The following is a 22,724-nucleotide window of genomic DNA, read 5'->3' as shown; positions in this document are numbered from 1 at the left end:
TCGTTTCATTCTCAGCATTCATTCTGTTAAGGTATTGTGTTGAGATGGGGGAAGAGAGGGCACGCACTCTTCTTATAGAATTAGCTGCAGTATTCCATCTGGTTAGTTGAAAACTCCAGTCTTTAGAACGTGAGTGAGTAGGTGGGCAGATGAGCTGGGTCAATGGGTACATGGGTCACTAGGTAGAAGGGTATGTGGAAGATGGATAACTGGGTACATGGTAGTTGGGTAACTGGGTAATTTGGGTCTCATAGGTAAAAACAATGACTGCAGATGCTGGAAACCAGATTCTGGATTAGCGGTGCTGGAAAAGCACAGCAGTTCAGACAGCATCCGAGGAGCTAGAAAATCGACGTTTCGGGTTAAAGGGCCGAATTTGGGTCTCATGGCAGCACGGTGGCTCAGTGGTTAGCACTGCTGCCTCACACCATCTGGGACCCGGTTCAATTCCCACCTCGGGCAACTGTCTGTGTGGAATTTGCACATTCTCCCCGTGTCTGTGTGGGTTTCCTCCGGTTTCCTCCCACAGTCCAAAGATGTGCAGGTTAGGCCATGCTAAACTGTCCATAACGTTAGGTGCACTAGTCAGAGGTAAATGTAGGGGAATGGGTCTGGTGGGGTTGCTCTTCAGGGGGTCGGTGTGAACTTGTTGGGCCAAAGGGCCTGTTTCCACACTGTAGGGAATTTAATCTGGTCATTTCAGGGGATGTGGGTGTCAATGGCTAGGCCAGCATTCTTTACCCAACCCTTGTTTTAAAGTCACCAAGTCTGTGCCAATCATTCACACTACTCCCGCTTTCCCACACTATTGTTTGAATGTTGTGACACCTCAAGTGCTCACCCAAATACATTTTAAAGGTTGTGAGGTTTCCATCTCAACCACACACCCGCCCCCCGCCCCCAGTCAGTACATTCCAGACTCCCACCAATCTCTGAGTGAAAGTCCTTTCCTCAAATTCCCTTTAAAGCTCCTACCGTTCACATTATATGTGTGTCAACTTGTTATTGACTCTCTAAGGAGAACAGCTGCTTTCTGTCCACCCTGTTCATTCCCCTCATAACCTTATACACCTCTGTCAGGACTCCCCTGCCCCCCTCAACGTTCTAACCCTAACCCTCAACCTTCTGTGCTCCAAAGAAAACAACCCAAACTCATCCAGCCTCTCTTCATCGCTGAAATGCTTCATCCCAGGCAACATCCTGGTGAATCACCTCTGTGCCCGCTCCAATGCAAACACTGACCTGGTCACCTCATCAAACAATTCAAATTCCTCTGACAAATCCATGCTGACTATCCCTGATCAAAAATAAAAAAAAAGAACTGCAGATGCTAGAAATCTGAAACACACAAAAAACACAAATTGGCAGAGAAACTCAGCAGGTCTGGCAGTATCTGTGGAGAGAGAAAGAGGTAATACTTCAGGTTCAGGGGAGACTTCTTCAGAACATTGTATATCCCTGATCAAACCTCTAAATGGAGATGAATTCTCTCCTTTCACTATTTTCTCCAAAAGCTTCCTGACCACTTTTTGAGACTCACTGGCCTATAGAGCTATTGGTCTATCTCTTGCAGCTTTCTTGTCAAGTGGAACCATATTGGCTGTTCTGTAGACATCTGGCATCTCCCCATGTGGCCAGAGACAATTTAAAAATTTGGGTCAGTGCCCCTATAGTTTCTTCCCTTCTCTCCTATAGCAGCTTGGGCTAAAAGTCATTCAGACCTGGAGATTTGTCCACTTTTAAAACCTCCAATACTTCCTGACTCCCTATATCAATTTGCTCAAAAGTTTTATGGTCCCTTTCACTACATTCTGTAGCTACATCTCCTTCTGAGTGAAGGCAGATGTAAGTTACTTGTTTAACATTCTAGCAATGCCCTCTGGCTCCATGTACATGCATTTTGGTCCCCTTTGGGCTGCACGGTGGCTCAGTGGTTAGCACTGCTGCCTCACAGCACCAGGGTCCCGGGTTCGATTCCAGTCTCGGGTGGAGTTTGCACATTCTCCCCGTGTCTGCGTGGGTTTCCTCCGGGTGCTCCGGTTTCCTCCCACAGTCCAAAGGTGTACAGGTCAGGTGAATTGGCCATGCTAAATTGTCCATAGTGTTAGGTGCATCAGTCAGAGGGAAATGGGTCTAGGTGGGTTGCTCTTCCGAGGGTCAGTGCGGACTGGTTGGGCTGAAGGGCCTGTTTTCACACTGTAGGGAATCTAATCTTATCCAAAGATTGGTGGCAGGCCAGAGAAGGTTCACTAGGCCAATCCCAAGTTTGGAGGCACTGTCTTATGAGGAGAAATTGTGCAGATTGGGACCTGTGGAACCAATCTGAAGTCCATCTAACCTACACTATTCCATTCTCGTCCATATGCCTATCCAATGACCATTTAAATGCCCGTAAAGTTGGCGAGTCTACTACTGTTGCAGGCAGTGTGTTCCATGCCCCTGCTACTCTCTGAGTAAAGAAAAGCAATGATAAACACAGACTCTAAGTGCAGATCTGCCACTTGCAAACTCCAATGCTACATCTGGTCAGTGTGGAGATTGAACCCACTGTTCAATCATGTTATTAGCACCACACTCTAACTATCTAAGCTAACCAAGTCACACAATCAAGGCCACTAGTCAAGACCTTATTGAATCATGCAAGATTCTTAGGATGCTTGACAGGGTAGATGTGGAGAGGTTGTTTCCCTCTTGTGGGAGAGTCTAGGATAAAACAGCATAATCTGAGATCAAGGGGTCACCCATTTAAGACAGATGAGGAAGCATTTCTTCTCCCAGAGGAGAGTGAATGTGTGGGATTCTTTACCACAGAGTGCTATCAAGACTTGGTCATTACGTATATTCAAGGCTGAGGCAGACAAGATTGTCAGATCATCCACGATGTCATTAAATGTCAGAGCCTACTCAATGGGCAGAATGGCCTATTTCTGCTTTTCAGTTTTCATCGTCTTAAAGTAGTTGATGAAAAATTAACTCAGTTTGATACTTATAATGGGCCAAGGTTCTACGGCCATAAAACCAAAATAGGATGCAAAACAATTGAAGTCCACTACCTATTACGCACAGACACAAGGAGCTTTGGAGAGGTACTGTCTGACTCTCGAAACAATGATTAAGACGTAATGTCATAACTACTCACAGCATTGGAATAAGTAATTGGATTTTTTTTTTTGTTACTTGCTCCCAGAGGTTTCTCAAATGAATCTACTGGATTTACTTGCATTGATCCATGATCATGAGAGAAGAGTTCCGTTGAAATTGAACAAGGAAAGGATTTAAGGCAAAAGTGGAATCCTCAATGTTGCATTTGGTGTCAATGTTTCCAGAGGGACTCACAGGAACTTGCAAAGTAGCACAGGAGCAATGAAAAACTTCACAACTAAAGCTAAAATGGTGGGCAGTCAAACATGTACAACTAGAACATTCCAGCCTGGAGACAAAGTGATTGTGTTATTAACATTACAACATGCACCTCTGAAAGAGAGAATTCAGTGGTCCAGAGAAGATGGAAAGGAGGGTTACACAAGTGACTTCTGATCACAGGAAGCCAATTTCATTTTGTCACATAAATATGTCAAAGCAATATCATATTACAGAGGTAGATAAGAAAGAGCAAGTATCAGTGAGATTTTGAAAAGATTTGCAGCTCAGGTTGAGGTTCTGGATGTAAGTTTACTCGCTGAGCTGGAAGGTTCATTTTCAGATGTTTTGTCACTAAACTGGGTAACATCATCAGTGAGCCTCCAGTGAAGCATTGGTGGTATGGCCCTTTTTTTTATGTGTTTAAGTTTCCTTAGGTTGGTAATGTCATTTCCTGTGGTGATGTCATTTCCTCTTTTTCTCAGGGAGCGGTAAATGGGATCCAAGTCAATGTGTTTGTTGATAGAGTTTGGGTTAGAGTGTCATGCTTCTAGGAATTCTCGTGCGTGTCTCTGTATGGATGTGCTGTCCCAGTCAAAATGGTGTCCTTTTTCATCTGTATGTAAAGATACTAGTGAGAGAGGGTCATGTCTTTTTGTGGCGAGTTGATGTTCATGTATCCTAGTGGCTAGTTTTCTGCTTTTTTGTCCAATTTAGTGTTTGTTACAGTCCTTGCACAGTATTTTGTAAATAACATTAGTTTTGCTTGTTGTCTGTATAGGGTCTTTCAAGTCATTTAGCTGCTGTTTTAATATGTTGATATGTTTGTGAGCTACCATGATGCCAAAGAGCAAGTATGCTGAGAGATAAAAGTAGTAGAGGATGACAGAAATGGTAAGAGTGAGGTAGGGAGTTAGGTAGATAGTTCACAAATATTGGGACAGTTAGACAATGTATCATCATATTTGGAGGAATATCTAGATAATGGGAAGATTTAGGCAAGGTAATGACCTCGCGGCATTATAACTGGACTGCTCATCCAGAACCCAGGCATGGCAAATGATGGACTTAGGATTTGATAAAAATTTGGAATTTAGAGTCTAATAATGGTCACTAGCCCATTGCTGGTTGTTGTAAAAACCCAGCCGGTTCACTAATATCCTTTGGGGAGAGAAGCTGCCATCATTACCAGGTCTGCCTTACATGTGACTCCAGACCCAAAGAGATACAAACCTGTAAGATACACCGAGATGGACCATGTTGGTCCAATATGATGAGGATGTGGGGGAGCCAGCACTGATAAAAGAAAATCTTACCAATGAATCCTGGACCAATGAACACAAGTGGAGATAGAAATTCAGTATACATTAAAAAACCTAACCTAATCAGTTGGGGTTCACCAGTGGCATTATTTGCTAAACCAGAGGGGTCTACCAGATTCTGCATAGATTACAGAAAAGTAAATGCAATCAAGAAAACAGATTTGCACCCAGTTCACAAAGTAAAGTCCACAAAAGTATCCCAGATGCTGGAAATCAGGAAGACAAATAGAAATTACTGGAAACAACTTAACAGGCCTGAACAAGGGTCACTGGGCCTGAAACATTAACTCTCCTTTTCTCCTCACAGACGCTAACAGATCTGCTGAGGTTTTTCAGCAATTTCTGTTTTTTCCTTCATACCCAATGCCTTGGATATAAAATGATAGGATTGGCAGTTTTTCATGTTTTTCAAGATTGATCTAACCATGAGCATCACCCTTTGTTGTACCAAACGGGTTGTAACAATGTTTGCCCAAACCATTTCAAACGGCCCAGCGATATTCCCAAAGTGGAAGAATCAAGTTCTGGGAGAAGTTCTCAAATGTGTAGTCTATTTCGACAATGTTGTCAAGTACAGTAAAAACATGTAAAGCAAATGGAAGACCTGTTTAAGCAATTACAATTAGAGATGAAATGTTATCAAAAGTGAATTGGCTTATCTAAGGCGCATTGTAGGGAAATGCCAAGTGTTGCCCTGTATGGTGAAAGTAATGGCTCTGATTGAATTCCCATTCCTGGAACTAAACAGGAAATCATAAGATTTCTGGGGATGTGTGTCTTTATTGGAAATTTTTGCTTAACGTCATCAAAATAACTGTACCTTTAGATTTGATGCACAAACAGGAAAAAAAAATGGTCTGGCCAGCTGAGTGTCAAGACTTTGTGAAACTAAAGGCAATCCTAATGTTTGAGCAGCACGGTGGCTCAGTGGTTAGCACTGCTGCCTCACAGTGCCAGAGATCCTGGTTCAATTCCGGCTTCGGGCAACCGTCTGTGTAGAGTTTGCACATTCTCCCCGTGTCTGCGTGGGTTTCCTCCCACAGTCCAAAGATGTGCAGGTTAGGTGAATTGGCCGTGATAAATTGCCCGTAGTGTTAGGTGTAGGGGAATGGGTCTGGGTGGGTTGCTCTTCGGAGGGTCAGTGCGGACTTGTTGAGCCAAAGGTGCAAATGTGTTGCTGGTCAAAGCACAGCAGGCCAGGCAGCATCTCAGGAATAGAGAATTCGACGTTTCGAGCATAAGCCCTTCACCAAAGGGCCTGTTTCCACACTGTAAGTCATCTAATAAATAGGCCAGTCTGGCTGTCCCTAACGGCATACAGTTCTGGTCGCCATGTTTACCAAAAGGCTGTGGATTCTTTGTAGAGGATGCAGAGGAGGTTCACCAGTATGTTGCCTGATATGGAGGACGCCTGATACGAAGAGAGGCTGAGTAGGTTAGGATTATTTTCATTAGAAAGACAGAGGTTGGGGGAGACCTGATTGGGGTCTACAAAATCATGAGAGGTATAGACAGGATGGATAGCAAGAAGCTTTTTCCCAGAGTGGGGGATTCAGTTACTGGGGAGTCATGAGTTCAAAGTGAGAGGGGAAAAGTTTAAGGGAGATATGCATGGAACATTCTTTACACAGAGAGTGGTGGGTGCTTGGAATGTGTTGCCAGCGGAGGTGGTAGAGGCGGGCACGGATACATTTAAGATGTATCTAGACAGACACATGAATGGGCAGGGACCAGAGGGATACAGATCCTTAGAAAATAGGCGACAGATTTAGATAGAGGATCTGGATCAGCGTAGGTTTGGAGGGCTGGAGGACCTGTTCGTGTAATGTTCTTGATTCTTAGTCCTTTTATAACAATAATTGATGCTAGTGATTTGGGGTGCAGTTCTTGCAAAGCAATGAATCAGGGATAGAGAGGTTAGTGGGGTACTTTTCTCAGAAGCTAAACCAATGTTAGAAGTAGTACTCAATACTGAAAAAGGAGATTTTGGGATTATTATTGCTTATTCAACATTTTGAAGTTCATGTCCATCAAAGGGTTCAGAAAAGATTTACAAGGATGTTGCCAGGGTTGGAGGGTCTGGACGAAAGGAAGAGGCTGAATAGGCTGGGGCTATTTTCCCTGGAGTGTATTTTATAGAGGTTTATAAAATCATGAGGGGTATGGACAGGGTAAATAGGCAAAGTCTTTTCCCAGGTTGGGGGGAGTCCAAAACTAGAGGATATAGGTTTAGTGTGAGAGGGAAAAGACATAAAAGGAAACTAAGGGGCAACATTTTCAGACAGAGGATGGTGTGTGTGTGGAATGAGCTGCCAGAGGAAGTGGTGGAAGCTGGTACAATTATAACATTTAAGAGGCATTTGGATGGGTATATGAATAGGAAGGGTTTAGAGGGATATGGGCCAAATGCTTTCAAATGGGACGAGGTTTATCTAGGATATCTGGTCGGCATGGACCAATTGAACCACCGGTCTGTTTCTGTACTGCACAACTCAATGACAATTGCAGAGAAACACTAAAATAAACCAACAGTTAACCCTAAGCTTTTGTGAGAAATTTAAAACTAAAAATGCAGATTGTTTTGATGGTGCTTATTATGTCAAAACTTACAATACCAAAATTGTTCACATTGCCAGAAAAGGTAATGTAATAGCCGATGCATTATCAAGAGTCTAATTTTGCCAGCCAATATAAGAATTTGAGAGGAGAGATAGCGGGAAATGGTGTGAATTGCACCATAAATTATCCAAGAGGGTAATTCATATGTGTCTAATTATGTGTGTGTCATGTTTACCTTGTGATGAAACCCATTCAAAAATGGCATTTTATCTTTTTTAAGGATTGGAGGTATATAAGGGACAGGTCCGCTTTTCCTTTTGGATGATAAACTGGAAAATAGACTGCCTTATAGCTCAAGGGAAAGTGAGGACTGCAGTTGCTGGAGATCAGAGTCGAGAGTGTGGTGTTGGAAATGCACAGCAGGTCAGGCAGCATCTGAGGAGCAGGAGAATCGACGTTTCGGGTGTGAGCCCTTCATCAGGAGGACTCAGAAGACTTTCTACAACTTGAAAATCAAGTGGGATTGTGTGCTACACACTAGCCACACATGACTATGTTACTTTCTGAGAGTAGTGAGGCAGATACTATATGGGACAGAGAGGCAGAAATAGTCGTTGAGTTAAGGGAAAGTTGTCGCATGACAGCCTTCAGCTTGGTCTGGCTGCAGCCTTTTACAGTCCTGTGAGAGCAGTGCTCTCAGAAAGGGAGGCAATGGGGTAGTTGTTATTTCACCAGGTTAGTCAGCTCTAGACCTTGAGTTGTACTACCAGGATTATGCATTCAAACCTCACCTTGATCGCAACAGAAAAAATCAAAATGAAAGCTGGTGTCAGTAATGGTGACTATGAAACTATCTTCAATGGTCCATTAATATTAGGAAATTTGCCATCCTCACTTTGTGGGTGGCACAGTGGTTAGCACTGCTGCCTCACAGCGTCAGAGACCGGGTTCATTTCCCGCCTCAGGTGACTGTCTGTGTGGAGTTTGCACATTCTCCCTGTGTCTGCGTGGGTTTCCTCCGGGTGAAAAATGAGGTCTGCAGATGCTGGAGATCAGAGTTGAAAATGTGTTGCTGGTTAAAGCACAGCAGGTCAGGCAGCATCCAAGGAATAGGAAATTCGACGTTTCGGGCATAAGCCCTTCATCAGGAATAAGGAGAGTGTGCCTGGCAGGCTAAGATAAAAGGTAGGGAGGAGGGACTTGGGGGAGGGGCGATGGAGATGTGATAGGTGGAAGGAGGTCAAGGTGAGGGTGATAGGCCGGAGTGGGGTGGCGGCGGAGAGGTCAGGAAGAAGATTGCAGGTTAGGAGGGCGGTGCTGAGTTGAGGGAACCGACTGAGACAAGGTTGGGGGAGGGGAAATGAGGAAACTGGAGAAATCTGAGTTCATCCCTTGTGGTTGGAGGGTTCCCAGGCGGAAGATGAGGCGCTCCTCCTCCAGCCGTCGTGTTGTTAAGTTCTGCCGGTGGAGGAGTCCAAGGACCTGCATGTCCTCGGTGGAGTGGGAGGGAGAGTTAAAGTGTTTAGCCACGGGGTGGTTGGGTTGGTTGGTCCGGGCGTCCCAGAGGTGTTCTCTGAAGCGTTCCGCAAGTAAGCGGCCCGTCTCCCCAATATAGATGAGGCCACATCGGGTGCAGCGGATGCAATAGATGATGTGTGTAGAGATACAGGTGAACTTGTGGCGGATATGGAAGGATCCCTTGGGGCCTTTACAGGAGTTTTTACAGGGAGCAGGGTGGGAGGAGGTGTAGTCCAGGTAGCTGTGGGAGTCAGTCGGTTTATAGTAGATGTCTGTGTTGAGTCGGTCGCCCGAGATAGAAATGGAAAGGTCTAGGAAGGGGAGGGAGGAGTCTGAGACAGTCCAGGTGAATTTGAGGTCGGGATGGAAGGTGTTAGTAAAGTTGATGAATTGTTCAACCTCCTTGTGGGAGCACGAGGCAGCGCCGATACAGTCATCGATGTAGCGGAGGAAAAGGTGGGGGGTGGTGCCAGTGTAGTTGCGGAAGATGGACTGTTCCACATATCCTACGAAGAGACAGGCATAGCTGGGGCCCATGCGGGTGCCCATGGCAACTCCTTTAGTTTGGAGGAAGTGGGAGGATTGAAAAGAGAAGTTATTCAGGGTGAGGACCAGTTCAGTCAGTCGAAGGAGGGTGTCAGTGGAAGGGTACTGGTTGGTACGGCAGGAAAGGAAGAAGCGGAGGGGTCGAGATGGAAGGTGTTAATAAAGTTGATGAATTGTTCAACCTCCTCGGTCGGATGGAATGTGTTAGCCACCGCCCGTTTCTACCTCCTGCTCCTGTCCAAAATCCACAAACCTGACTGCCCCGGCCGACCTATTGTCCCAGCCTGCTCCTGCCCCACCGAATTCATCTCCGCATACCTCGACACGGTTCTGTCCCCTTTAGTCCAAGAACTCCCCACCTACGTTCGGGACACCACCCACGCCCTCCACCTCCTCCAGGATTTTCGCTTCCCCGGTTCCCAACGCCTTATTTTCACGATGGACATCCAGTCCCTGTACACCTCCATCCCCCTTCACGAAGGACTCAAAGGACTCTAATTCTAGAGTCATGCAGTACTGAAACAGACCCTTCTGCACATAATCCCAAATTAAACTAGTCCCACCTGACTACGCTTGGCCATATCCCTCCAAATGTTTCTTATTCATGTACTTACTGAAATGTCTTTTAAATATTGTAACTGTATCCACAACCACCAATTTCTGTGGAGGTTCATTCCACACATGAATCACTGTGTAAAAAAAGTTGCCCCTCATGTCTTATTTAAATCTTTATCCTCTCATCTGAAAAATATACTCCCTAAAATCTCCCACCCTACAGAAAAGACACCTGCCATTCACCTTATCTTTACCTCTCATGATTTTATAACCCTTTAGAAGATCCGCTCTCAATCTCCTGAGCTTCAGTGAAAGAAGTCCCAGCCTATCCAGCCTCTCCTTATAAAGCAATGTACCCTTTTAAACCTCAAACTCTCCTCATTCAGTCCCTAATAAACCTCAATAAGGTCCTCACTCAGTCCCTTATAATCTGCAATAAGGACCTCATTCAGTCCTTCACAACCCTCAATAAGGTTCTCTCAGTTCCTCTAGCCTTAGCTAAGATGCCTTTTCTCTCTAATATATGAATCCTTGTTAGAATGTATTAGGCCCATGATGGATCTGCATTATGGCTACACTACACAGATATGTTGCTTGTTTCTTAGTGATGAGAACATTGCTCAGCACAGTCTGACCAGAGCTGCATGCAGTTTGATCACGATAATTTTTGATGGGTACTCTACTGCTGTATCCAAGTAGAACTGCATTGCGTTGACTGAATTGTATCATTTACACCCACACAACTCAAGCTGAATTCAGCGTTGCCACTGTTTCTGATGAGACAGAGTGGTTCAGCATCTCGCTTATATTTGGATTCATTCCTGTGTTTGCTTGCACAGGAAGATCACAACAGGAGTGGGCCATTACATCTAATCCACCATCCTGCCTAATGTGGAGCTCAAATCCAAAACCAATCCCATTCCTTATAGTAGCTAAGAGAGCAAGGTTTCAGGCTGGAAAGATGGCCTAGAAAATAGATTAAAAACACAATGGGTACGTGGACAATTACCAGAGACTGATTGATTGTTCAACACCAGTGGGAGAGAGAAAGCTCAAGGGTATGAAGGCATTATGCCAGGAGATTAAAAGAATAAGAAATCTGTGAATCCAACTTTCAAGCAGAAGGTCAGAGCAGGGCCTGCGGGAATCTTATCAAAACACTGAGAACAGGGAACATAATGAATGAACTGCAGGTGGAAGTCTAACTTGGAGGGTTTATTACTGAGGCACTGTGGGACGTGATGGCCTAGTGGTATTATCACTGGACTGTTAATCCAGAGAACAAGCTAATGTTCTGGGGACCTGGGTTCAACTCCTGCCATGGCAGCTGGTAGAATGTGAGTTCAATAAAAATCTGGAAGTAAGTGTCTAATAATGACCACGAACCCATTGCTAATTGTTGGGAAAAATCCCATCTGATTCACTAAAGTCACCACTCTAATTCAGACTCAGGTTTCCAGCATCTGCCGTCCTCATTTTTAACCTTGTTCTTGCAGAGATCCAGAAAGGATACAATAGGATGAATGGTCTAGATGATCTATGTTGCTACCAGAAACACCCAAGAAATTATGTCCACTCCTGTTTCTCCAATGTTTCCCCATCTTTCCTGTAGACTGTCCGAACCCGATGAACTCAGTTCTCAGTCCTGATCAGGAGTTCACTCACGGGTTGTGGGCTTCTCTGGTTAGGCTAACTGCCATCATTACCTGGTCTGGACTACATGTGATTCCAGATCCACAGCAACATGTTGACACTTAACAGGCATTCCACCATTGCTGTGGATCTGGAATCACATATAGGCCAGACCAGGTAATGATGGCAGTTAGCCTAACCAGAGAAGCCCACAACCCGTGAGTGAACTCCTGATCAGGACTGAGAACTGAGTTCATCGGGTTCGGACAGTCTACAGGAAAGATGGGGAAACATTGGAGAAACAGGAGTGGACATAATTTCTTGGGTGTTTCTGGTAGCAACATAGATCATCTAGACCATTCATCCTATTGTATCCTTTCTGGATCTCTGCAGGAACAAGGTTAAAAATGAGGATGGCAGATGCTGGAAACCCGAGTCTGAATTAGAGTGGTGCTGGAAAAGCACAGCAGGTCAGGCAGCATCCGAGGAGCAGGAAAATATACGTTTTGGGCAAAAGCCCTTCATCAGGAATACAGACAGGATGCCTGCAGAGTGAAGAGATAAATGAGAGGGGGGTGGGGGTGGGGAGAAAGTAGCATAGAGTACAATAGGTGAATGGGGGTGGGGATGGAGGTGATAGATCAGAGAGGAGGGTGGAGTGGATAGGTGGAAAGGAAGATAGGCAGGTAGCACAGGTCATGGGGATGGTGCTGAGCTGGAAAAACTATTTCAGACTCTGCAAGAACAAATCAACTTATCCCACTTCCTCCACGTTTTCTCTGTCCAGTCCAATTCCCTCTTGAAAGCCCTGATTGACAGTGGACTCCATCTCAGTCTCAGGCCGTACATTTGAAACAGTCGCTGTATAGAATTAGCCTTCACACGTGGCTTTTCAAATCACTTTAAATCTGTATCGTCTCCTTGTCAACCTCCCCACCAAAGAGAACAATTCGTCCCCTTTTTAAGCTGCCCGGGTACTTCCTGAGTTCGGATGCCACTATCATTCAGTTGACTCCTTGCTTTGGAGGGCACATCTTAGGGTTGAACAGATAGGACTGCACTCAGCTGATTTCAGATGAATGAGAGATGTCCCTATTGAAAGGTGGGACGTTCTGAGAGGATCTGACTTCCCTCATGGGGGAATCTAGAGCTGTGGGGTTATCATTTAAAAATTAGGGGCCTCCTCTTTAAGATGGAAGAATTTCTTCTCTCACAGGGTCATTAACCTATGAAATTCTTCATTCCAGAAAGCAGTGATATGTATGTATGTATATATATAAATATGTAATATCTAATACAGCTGGTTCAGTGAATCTTGAGTTGGACAGAGTTTTGACTGGCAAAGGATAGAGTCAGAGAGTCATAGAGACGTACAGCATGGAAATAGATCTTTGGTCCAACTCGTCCATGCCATCCAGACATCCTAGATAAATCTAGTCCCATTTTCCAGCACTGGCCCATATCCCTCTAAACCCTTCCTTTTCATAAGCACATCCAGATGCCTTTTAAATGTTGTAATTGTACCAGCCTCCACCACATCCTCTGGCAACTCATTCCATACACGTACCACCCTCTGTGAGAAAAAGTTGCTTCTGAGGCTCCTTTTCAATCTTTCCCTTCTCACCTTAAACTTATGCCCTCCAGTTTTAGCTTCCCCCACCCAGGGAAAAGACCTTGTCTATTTACTCTGTCCATGCCCTTCACGATTTTATAAACCTTTACAAAGATTACCACTCAGCCTCTTATGCTCCAGGGAAAACAGCCCCAGCCTATTCAGTCTCTCCCTTTAGCTCAAATCCTCCAACCCTGGCAACATCCTTGTAAATTCTTTCTGAATCCTTTCAAGTCTCACAACACCCTCCTGATAGTGGGTGACCAGAAATGCATGCAATGTTCCAAAAATGGCCAAACCGATATCCTGGACAGCTACAACATGACCTCCCAACTCCTATACTCAATGCACTGACCAATAAAGGTAGGCATACCAAACGCATCCTTCACTATCCTGTGTACCTGGGACTCCACTTTCAAGAAACTATGAACCTGCACTCCAAAGTCTCTTTGTTCACAACACTCCATTAAGTATATAAGTTGTGCCCTGATTTGCAGCACCGCACATTTATCTACATTAAACTCCATCTGCCATTCCTCAACACATTAGTCTATCTGATCGATATCCCATTGTAGTCTGAGGTAACCTTTTTTGCTGTCTACTACACCTTCAACTTTGGTATCATCTGCAAACTTACGAACTATACCTCCTATGTTCACATCCAAATCATTTATTTAAATGACAAAAAGTAGTGGACCCAGCCCCGATCCTTGTGACACACCAATGGGCACGGGCCTCCAGTCTGAAAAGCAACCCTTCACTACCATCCTCGGTCTTCTACCTTCGAGCCAGTTCTGTATTGAAATGGCTAGTTCTCCCTTTATTCCATGTGATCTAACCTGGCTAACCAATCCACCATGAGGAACCTTGTCAAATACCTGACTGAAGACCATACGCCCACCCGTTCTGCCCTCATCAATCCTCTTCGTTATTTCTTCAAAAAACTCAATCAAGTTTGTGAGACATGATTTCCCACGCACAAAGCCATGCTGACTATCCCTAATCAGTCCTTGCCTTTCCAAATACATGTACATCCTGTCCCTCAGGATTCCCTCCAACAGCTTGCCCACTACCAATGTCAGGCTCATTGGTCTATTCTTCCCGAGGTATTTCTTACAACCTTTCTTATATAATGGCACCACATTAGTGAGGAAAGCAGTGATGAGACCATAGTCAGACTGAGCCGTGAATTTACTGAATGCTAAAGCAGGATTGAAGAGAAGAATTGTTGCTCACTTGAACCTCCTGTTATCCAATCTCGTCTCAATCTTCTCTTCTGTAAGAAAACCAGTCCCAGCTGCTCCAAACTACTCAATGAACTGAACCTTTTCTCGAGAAATATTTCCGCAAAAACTTTTCTAAATTCCGTCCAACACCTGTTAAAGCATTCCCAAAGGATGGTATCCATAGCTGGCCACAACACTCCAGTCGAGTAGTGGAGGTGGAGGAGTGGCATTGCTGATTAGGGATAGTATCAAAGCTGCAGAAAGGGAGATCATTGAGGAAGGTTTGTCCACAGAGCCAGGATGGGTGGAAGTCGGAAACAGGAAAGGAACAGTCACTTTATTGGCAGTTTTCTACAGACCACCCCCAAAAGCAACAAGAGACACAGAGGAGCAGATTTGGAGGCAGATTTTGGAAAGGTGTAGAAGTAACAGGGCTGTTATCATGGGTGACTTTAACTTCCCTACTATTGATTGGAACCTACTTAGTGCAAATAGTTTTGATGGAGCAGTCCTGAGGAAGGGCTCATGCCCGAAATGTCGATTCTCCCGCTCCTTGGATACTGCCTGACCTGCTGCGCTTTTCCAGCAACACATTTTCAGCATGGAGCAGTTTTTGTCTGGTGTGTCCAGGAAGGATTCATGACTCATAATGTAGATAGGCCGACTAGAGGGGAGGCCATATTGGATTTGGTGCTTGGCAACGAACCAGGTCAGGAGTCAGATCTCTCGATGGGAGAGCATTTTGGTGATAGTTATCATAACTCCATGGCCTTTACTATACTCATGGAGAAGGATAGGAGCAGACAGTATGGGAAAGTATTTAATTGGGGGAGAGGGAATTACAATGCTATTAGGCAGGAACTGAGGCACCTAAATTGGGAATAGAAATTGGAGGTTATTTAGGGAGCACTTGCTGATTTTGCTGGATAGGTTTGTCACACTGAGGCAAAGAAGAGATGGTAGTTTGAAAGAATCATGAGTGACAAGGGATGTGGAACATCGAGTCAAGAGGAAGAAGGATGCTTATTTAAGATTGAGGAAACAAGGATCAGACTGGGTTCTAGAGAGTTACAAGGTAGCCAGGAAGGAACTGAAGAATGGACTTGGGACAGATAGAAGGGGGCATGAAAAAGCTTTAGCTGATAGGATTAAGGAAAATCCGAAAGCTTTGTACACTTTTGTGTGGAACAAGGAGATGGCCAGAGTGAGGGTAGGTCCAGTCAGGGATAATGGAGGGAATTTGCACCTGGAGTCATTGGAAGTAGGGAAGCTTCTTAATGAATACTCTGCTTCAATATTCATGACTGAGAGGGACCTTGTCTTTTCTAAAGACAGTGTGAAACAGACTGATGTGCTTGTACAGGTTGATGTTAGGAAGGAAGATATGCTGAAAATTTTGAAAAACATAAGGATAGATAAATTCCCTGGGCCAGACGCAAAATACTCAAGGTAGCAAGGAAGGAGAGATCGCTGCGCCTTTGGTGATGATCTTTGCGTCCTCACTGTCCACTGGAGTAATACCAGATAATTGGAAATTGGCAAATGTTATTCCCTTGTTCAAGAAAGGGAATAGGGATAATCCTGGGAATTACAGACCTGTCAGTCTTAGATAAGTGGTGGGCAAAGTATTAGAGAGGATTCGGAGAGACAGGATTTATGCTTACTTGGAAAACCATAGTTTGATTAGAGATAGTCAGCATGGCTTTGTGAGGGGCAGGTCATGCCTCACAAACCTGAATGAATTCTTTCAGGATGTGACAAAAAACATTGATGATGTGGATGTGGTGTACATGGATTTTAGCAAGGCGTTTTATAAGGTTCTCTATATTAGGCTCATTCAGAAAGTAAGGAGGCATGGGATACTGGGAAATCTGTCAGTCTGGATACAGAATTGGCTGGCCCATAGAAGACAAAGGATGGTGCTAGATGGAAAATATGAAGCAGCTGAAGATGTTTGGGCCTAGGGCACTTCCGTGATGAGCTCCTGCAGAGATGTCCTGGAGCTGAGAGGACTGACCTCCAACAACCACAATATTCTTTCCAAAGCATCAGGTTTGAATCCAACCAACGGAGAGTTTTTTCTGGATTCCCATTGACTCTAGTTCTGCTAGGGCTCCTTGATGTAGTCTTACTCCCCCTCTACCAGTCTCACTGGGACAGTGCAATCTCACTCCCCCCTGCAACAGTCCCACTGGAACAGTGCAGTCTCACTCCTCCCTGTACCAGTCTCACTGGGACAGTGCAGTCTCACTTCCCCTGTACCAGTCTCACTGGGACAGTGCAATCCCACTCCCCCCTTTAACAGTCTCACTGGAACAGTGCAGTCTCACTCCTCCCTGTACCAGTCTCACTGGGACAGTGCAATCCCACTCCCCCCTTTAACAGTCTCACTGGGACAGTGCAGTCTCACTCCTCCTTGTACCAGTCTCACTGGGACAGTGCAGCCTCACCCCTCCCTGTAACAGTCCCACTGGGACAGGGTGGTCTCACTCCCCTGTACCAGTCTCACTGGGACAGTGTAGTCTCACTCCCCCTGTACCAGTCCCACTGTACCTGTGCCTGTAAGAATGATGTAAAAACTACAGCTGGAGTAACAAGAGATGGATAAGGCAGTTTATGGGATGTGGATGTGGAGGGGGTGAGAGGTAAGAGGTTGATTGAAGGATTAGTGAACTTCGGCCCTTGTGACCCGAATATACCGCAACAGTGGTTGTAGAAGGCAGACAGAATGGAGTGCTTGGAGGTGAGGAGATTACAGGAAGCAATGCAGGAGTGGGATGAGAAACCATTGCAGGGGAAGCTCTAATGAGGTGGATAAGAATGGAACTAGATGAGAGCTGGATGAAGTGCAGAGGGAAGTCGACAAGGATGGTGTGGGCACCATTCAAAGGTTGGAGACAGTTCGAGAGGGACGAGGATGGAGTGGTTACCACAGCCACAGAGGAGGTTAGATGTGACTCTAGTCTGAGTCCCACACCCAAAATGCCAAGTGTTTCAGATAGCTTAGACCTGTAGAGTACTCAGCATAAATAAATGCACAGATGTCCATGTGTATTGTCCATCAGGGTGGTGGTTATTTTTAATGGGAGTCAGGTTCCTTGGCTGTTTTCCCCTGTGACACCGCACTCCAGAAACTATGTGCCGAGATGCTACCAGGCACAGCAAAGATCAGAGAACACAAGCAGTTGTTCATTAATGAAGAGATTTCACCGCAACACGTGCTCGGGGTGACATGTATTTATACAGTAGATCCCCAAGGAGCCATTAACAAATGAAATGATACTGTTTTAAAATAAACGAGTCACGACTATGTAAATCCATCTTTAAACTGGTGATTAATGCAAATTGAGCAGATGAGGAAAACTGCAGGTTTGATTAACACCAAGCCTATCACTCGACCTACTGAAGAGGTATGAACTGATGCATGACTGACTTGAGAATAATGTACAGAGACAGGAATTTCCGTGAAAGCTCACACAGGCCTGCACAATTCCCCAATATTACCCCGACTTCTCCCCTTCAAGGCTGCTGACTAACCCATTATAGATTCATAGAGTCATAGAGATGCACAGCACAGGGAAGGCCTTAGGCCCATCATGTCGCCGTCTGTCAAAAGCAACCACCTCACTTTTCCAATCCCAGAACTTGTATGGCTTGGCGTCGCAATTGCACATCTAAATATTTCTTCAATGTTTCTGCCTCTACCAGCCTTACAGGCAGCGAGATCCAGATTCAAGCCACCCTTTGAAAAAGTGTTTCCTCACATTCCCTCGAAACCTCCTTACCTTACATCTATGCCCACCGGTCATCAGTCCCTCCATCAAGGGGAAAACTTCCTTCCTGTTTATCTTATCGAAGGCCCTCATAATTTATTACATCTCAATCATGGCCCCTGTCAATGTCAATGGAAAACAACCCCAGCATGTCCAACATCTCTTCATAACTGAAACACTCCAGCCCAAGCACTATCCTGGTAAACCTCCTCCACACCCTCTCCACTGCTATCACATCCCTCTCATAATGTGGAATCCAGAACTGCACACAAGGCTCTAGCTGCGGTCTAATCTACATTTTATACAGTTCCAGCAGAACCTTCCTACTCTTAAACTCAATGTCTTGGCAAACAAAAGCAAGTGCACCATATGCCTAAACAAACAAAAAAGAACAGTGGATGCTGGAAATCTGGAGTAAAAACAGAAATAGCTGGAGCAACTCGACAGGTCTGGCAGCATCCATGCAGAGATACAGAGTTAACGTTTCAGGTCCAGGGACCTTTCTTCAGCACCGATAGTAGCTGTAGAGGGTTAGGGGAGGAATAAATAACAGGCAGAGGAAGAGTCCAGAGAGACAGAGAACTATCTTCTCTATTGTACATTTACACCAAGGTCCTTCTGATCCTCAGTGCTTCCCAGGATTCTATCATCAATCATATATCTTGCCCATGTGCATCCCTCAGATTTAGCCAGATTCAATTTCATTTGTCACTGATCAGCCTGGATATATCCTCCTGTTTTCGAAGGCTGTCTTCCTCACTGTTTACCACGCCACCAATTTTTATATTGTTTGTGAACTTATTGATGAACTCTTCAAGTCTAAATCATTTATATAGACCACAAACAGCAAGGACCCCAACACTGACCCCTGTGTGACCCCATGGAATACAGACTTCCAGTCAGAAAAATACTTTGCCTCCTGCCAGTCACTTAATTGTGGATCAAGTTTGCCAAATTTCCTTGGATTCCATGGGCTCTTACCTCTGCCATCAGTCTCTCATGTGAGACCTTAACAAAAGCCTAAGTGAAGTCCAAGTGGACGACATCAAAAGCATTGCCCTCTGCTTCTCACCTAGTCACCTCTTCGAAAAATTCAATCAAGTTGGACAGACATAATCTCCCTTTAACAAAACCATACTGATTGTTCTTGATTAATCCCTACCTCTTTTCAAATGCAGATTAATTCTGTCCCTCAGAAATGTGTCCAATATTTTCCTCACAACCAACTTTGAACTAACTGGTCTGCAGCTTCCTGGTTTATCATAGAATCCCTCCAGTGAGGGAAGAGGCCATTTGGCTCAACAAATCTGCACTGACCCTCCAAAGACCATTCTACCCAGACCCAGTCCTATCTCCATCACCACACACTTAGCATGACTTCACCTAACCTGCACATCCTTGGGCTGTGGGAGGAAACCAGAGTACCCCCACAGACACAGGGAGAATGTGCAGACAAACAGTCTCCCAAGGCTGGAATCGAACCCAAGTCCCTGCTGCTGTGAAGCAGCAGTGCTAAGCTCTGTGACACCATGGCTCCTTTCTTGCTTGTGATTTTTCCATGGCTTATTCCATTGGTTCCATCAAACTGGAAAACTGAGACTTCACGTCAAGATTGTTTGAAACAGTGAATTGGTGTAATGATGGATCTGGACGGTGTGAGCAGGACCATTGACTCAGTGCCAATATTGCCAATTCGGTTCGGCGCGGTGGCTCAGTGGTTAGCACTGCTGCCTCATATCGTCAGGGACTCAGGTTTGATTCCCGCCTTGGGTGACTGTCTGTGTGGAGTTTGCACATTCTCCCTGTGTCTGCGTGGGTTTCCTCCCACAATTCAAAGATGTGCAGGGCAGGGCGAATTGGCCATGATAAATTGCCCATAGTGTTAGGTGCATTAGTCAGAGGGAAATGGGTTGGGTGGATTTCTCTTCGGAGGGTCAGTGTGGACTTGTTGGGCCTGTTTCCACACTGCAGGGAATCTAATCCAATCACTGCTTGGAAACACCACTGATGCTTTTTAGCGGGATTATCCGAGGCTGGCTATCACAGGGCAGCATGGCATACATTCCTTTCAAGAATTGTGTTGTGGTGAGGGAGAGAGGAGTCACACTCCTTTTATAACATTAGGTGAGGTATTCCATCTGATTAGCTGAAAGGTCAGTCTTTAGGATATGAGTGAATACATGAGAGGATGAGCTGGGTCAATGGATACGTGGGTAATTGGGTACATGGATATGTGGAAGATGGGTAACAATATGGAAGGGCATATGGAAGATGGGTAACTGGGTAGATGGGTGTGTGGAAGATGGGATACCTGAATAGGTCAGGTTTCCTCTGTCCATTCCAGGGCATCTGGGTGTCGCTCTCTGGGCCAGCATTTCTGACTCAACCCTACTGCAAAGTGAGCAAGTCCGTGCTGACCTATCCACATTGGTCCTACTTTCCCACGTTAGGCCCAGAGCCTTGAATGTTATGGTATTTCAAGTGCTCACCCAAGTACCTTTAAAAGGTTGTGAGGTTTCCTGCCTGAACTACCTGCCCAGGCAAGGCATTCCACACCCCCACCACCCCCCTCGGAGAAAGTGAGGACTGCAGATGCTGGAGATCAGAGCCAAGAGTGTGGTGCTGGAAAAACACAGCAGGTCAGGCAGCATCCGAGGAGCAAGAGAATCGACATCTCGGACATAAGCCCTTCATCAGGAATACCCACTGCCTTCTGGATGAAAAGATTTTTGTCTTCAAATCCCATCTAAACCTCCTGCGTTTCACTTTAAAATAATGCGCCTTGTTATTGACGCTTTGATGAAGGGGAACTGCTACTTTCTATCCAACCTGTCCATTTCCCTCGTATAAATCACGTCTACCGCTCTGCCCTTATCAATCCTCTTTGTTACTTCTTCAAAAAACTCAAGCAAGTTTGTGAGACATGATTTCCCAAGCACAAAGCCATGCTGACTATCCCTAATCAGTCCTTGCCTTTCCAAACACAGAAAAACCTCAATTATCCAAATGACAAGGGTGGATAAACAAATGCCGGATAACACCATTAAGCCAAGCATCGGGACCTTGCGATCTTGTTCGGATAATCCAAAATTTGGAAAATCAAATGAGGGAATCCTGTCCCTCAGGATTCCCTCCAACAACTTGCCCACCACCGACATCAGGCTCACTGGTCTATAGTTCCCTGGCTTGTCCTTACCACCCTTCTTAAACAGTGGCACCACGTTAGCCAACCTCCAATCTTCGGGCACCTCACCTGTGACTATCGATGATACAAATATTTCAGCAAGAGGCCCAGCAATCACTTCCCTAGCTTCCCACAGAGTTCTAGGGGACACCTGATCAGGTTTTAGAATTTTATAGGTTTCTGTAAGATCCTCCTAATTGTTCAAAGTTTGTGCAAAGATTTGTAGCTCGGGTGCTCGTTGTTGTGGCTCTGTTCGCCGAGCTGGGAATTTGTGTTGCAGATGTTTTGTCCCCTGTCTAGGTGACATCCTCAGTGCTTGAGAGCCTCCTGTGAAGCGCTTCTGTGATCCTTCCTCTGGCATTTGTAGTGGTTTGAATCTGCCGCTTCTGACTGTCAGTTCCAGCTATCCACTGCAGTGGCCAATATATTGGATCCAGGTCGATGTAATTCAATCAATAAGCACAGAAGTGCTTCACAGGAGGCTCCCAAGCACTGAGGGTGTCACCTAGACAGGGGACGAAACGTCTGCAACACAAATTCCCAGCTCCTCCTAATTGTTCTAACCTCCAGTGAATGCAATCCTAACCAATGCAATCTTTCCTCATTGAATTGAATTGAATTTATGGTCACATGTACTGAGGCACAGTGAAAAGCTTTGTCTTGTGAGCAGTGCAGGCAGATCACAGAGTTAAGCAGCATATAGCAGTCCTGCCATCCCAGGAATCAATGTGGTAAACCTTTGCTGCACTCACTCTATTACAAGAGCATCCTTTCCTCGATCAGGACACCAAAACTCTACACAATACTCCAGGTATGGCCAATTCTCTGCATAACTGCGACAAGACAAATTGTTCCTGTCCTCGAAGAACAAGAGGGTGCAGGTTTAAAGTAACTTGCAAAAAAGAGCAAGGTTAAAGTGAGAAGTCAAAGCTTTTTTTGACACAGCAAATGGCGAGGATGTGGGGCCTGGTTAGCTCAGCTGGCTTGCCACGCAGAGTTAATGCCCACAGCACAGATTCAATTCCCACATCAGTTGAGATTATAGGGAAGGCCCCCACTTTCTCCACTCCCCTAACCTGCGGTCTGGTCAGCTATAGGTTAAACCACTGCCAGTGCTGATGTCTTTCATGAAGAAACAGCACTGTGGTAACTTCCCATTTTGGTTGGAGTTTGGAATGCACTGCCTGCAAATGTGGTGGAGGCAGTTGAGAGGGGCATTGGATGGTTATTTGTTTAGAAGGGACATGGGAAAAAGGCCGGAGATTGGTACTAGATAGTCGAGCCAGTCTAGATAATAGAACTAGCACAGACACAATGGGAAAAATGGCCTCCTTTTGCATTGTAATAATTCTGTGATTCATCATGTCCTGTCCCTTCAATAAGTTGTGCGCACGTAGACTCAGCTCTTTTACTCAGTTGAGCATGGTCCCCTTTATT

Source organism: Hemiscyllium ocellatum, chromosome 9 (assembly GCF_020745735.1).
Source record: "Hemiscyllium ocellatum isolate sHemOce1 chromosome 9, sHemOce1.pat.X.cur, whole genome shotgun sequence".
Lineage (NCBI taxonomy): Eukaryota > Metazoa > Chordata > Chondrichthyes > Orectolobiformes > Hemiscylliidae > Hemiscyllium > Hemiscyllium ocellatum.
This window is presented reverse-complemented; position numbering follows the sequence as displayed.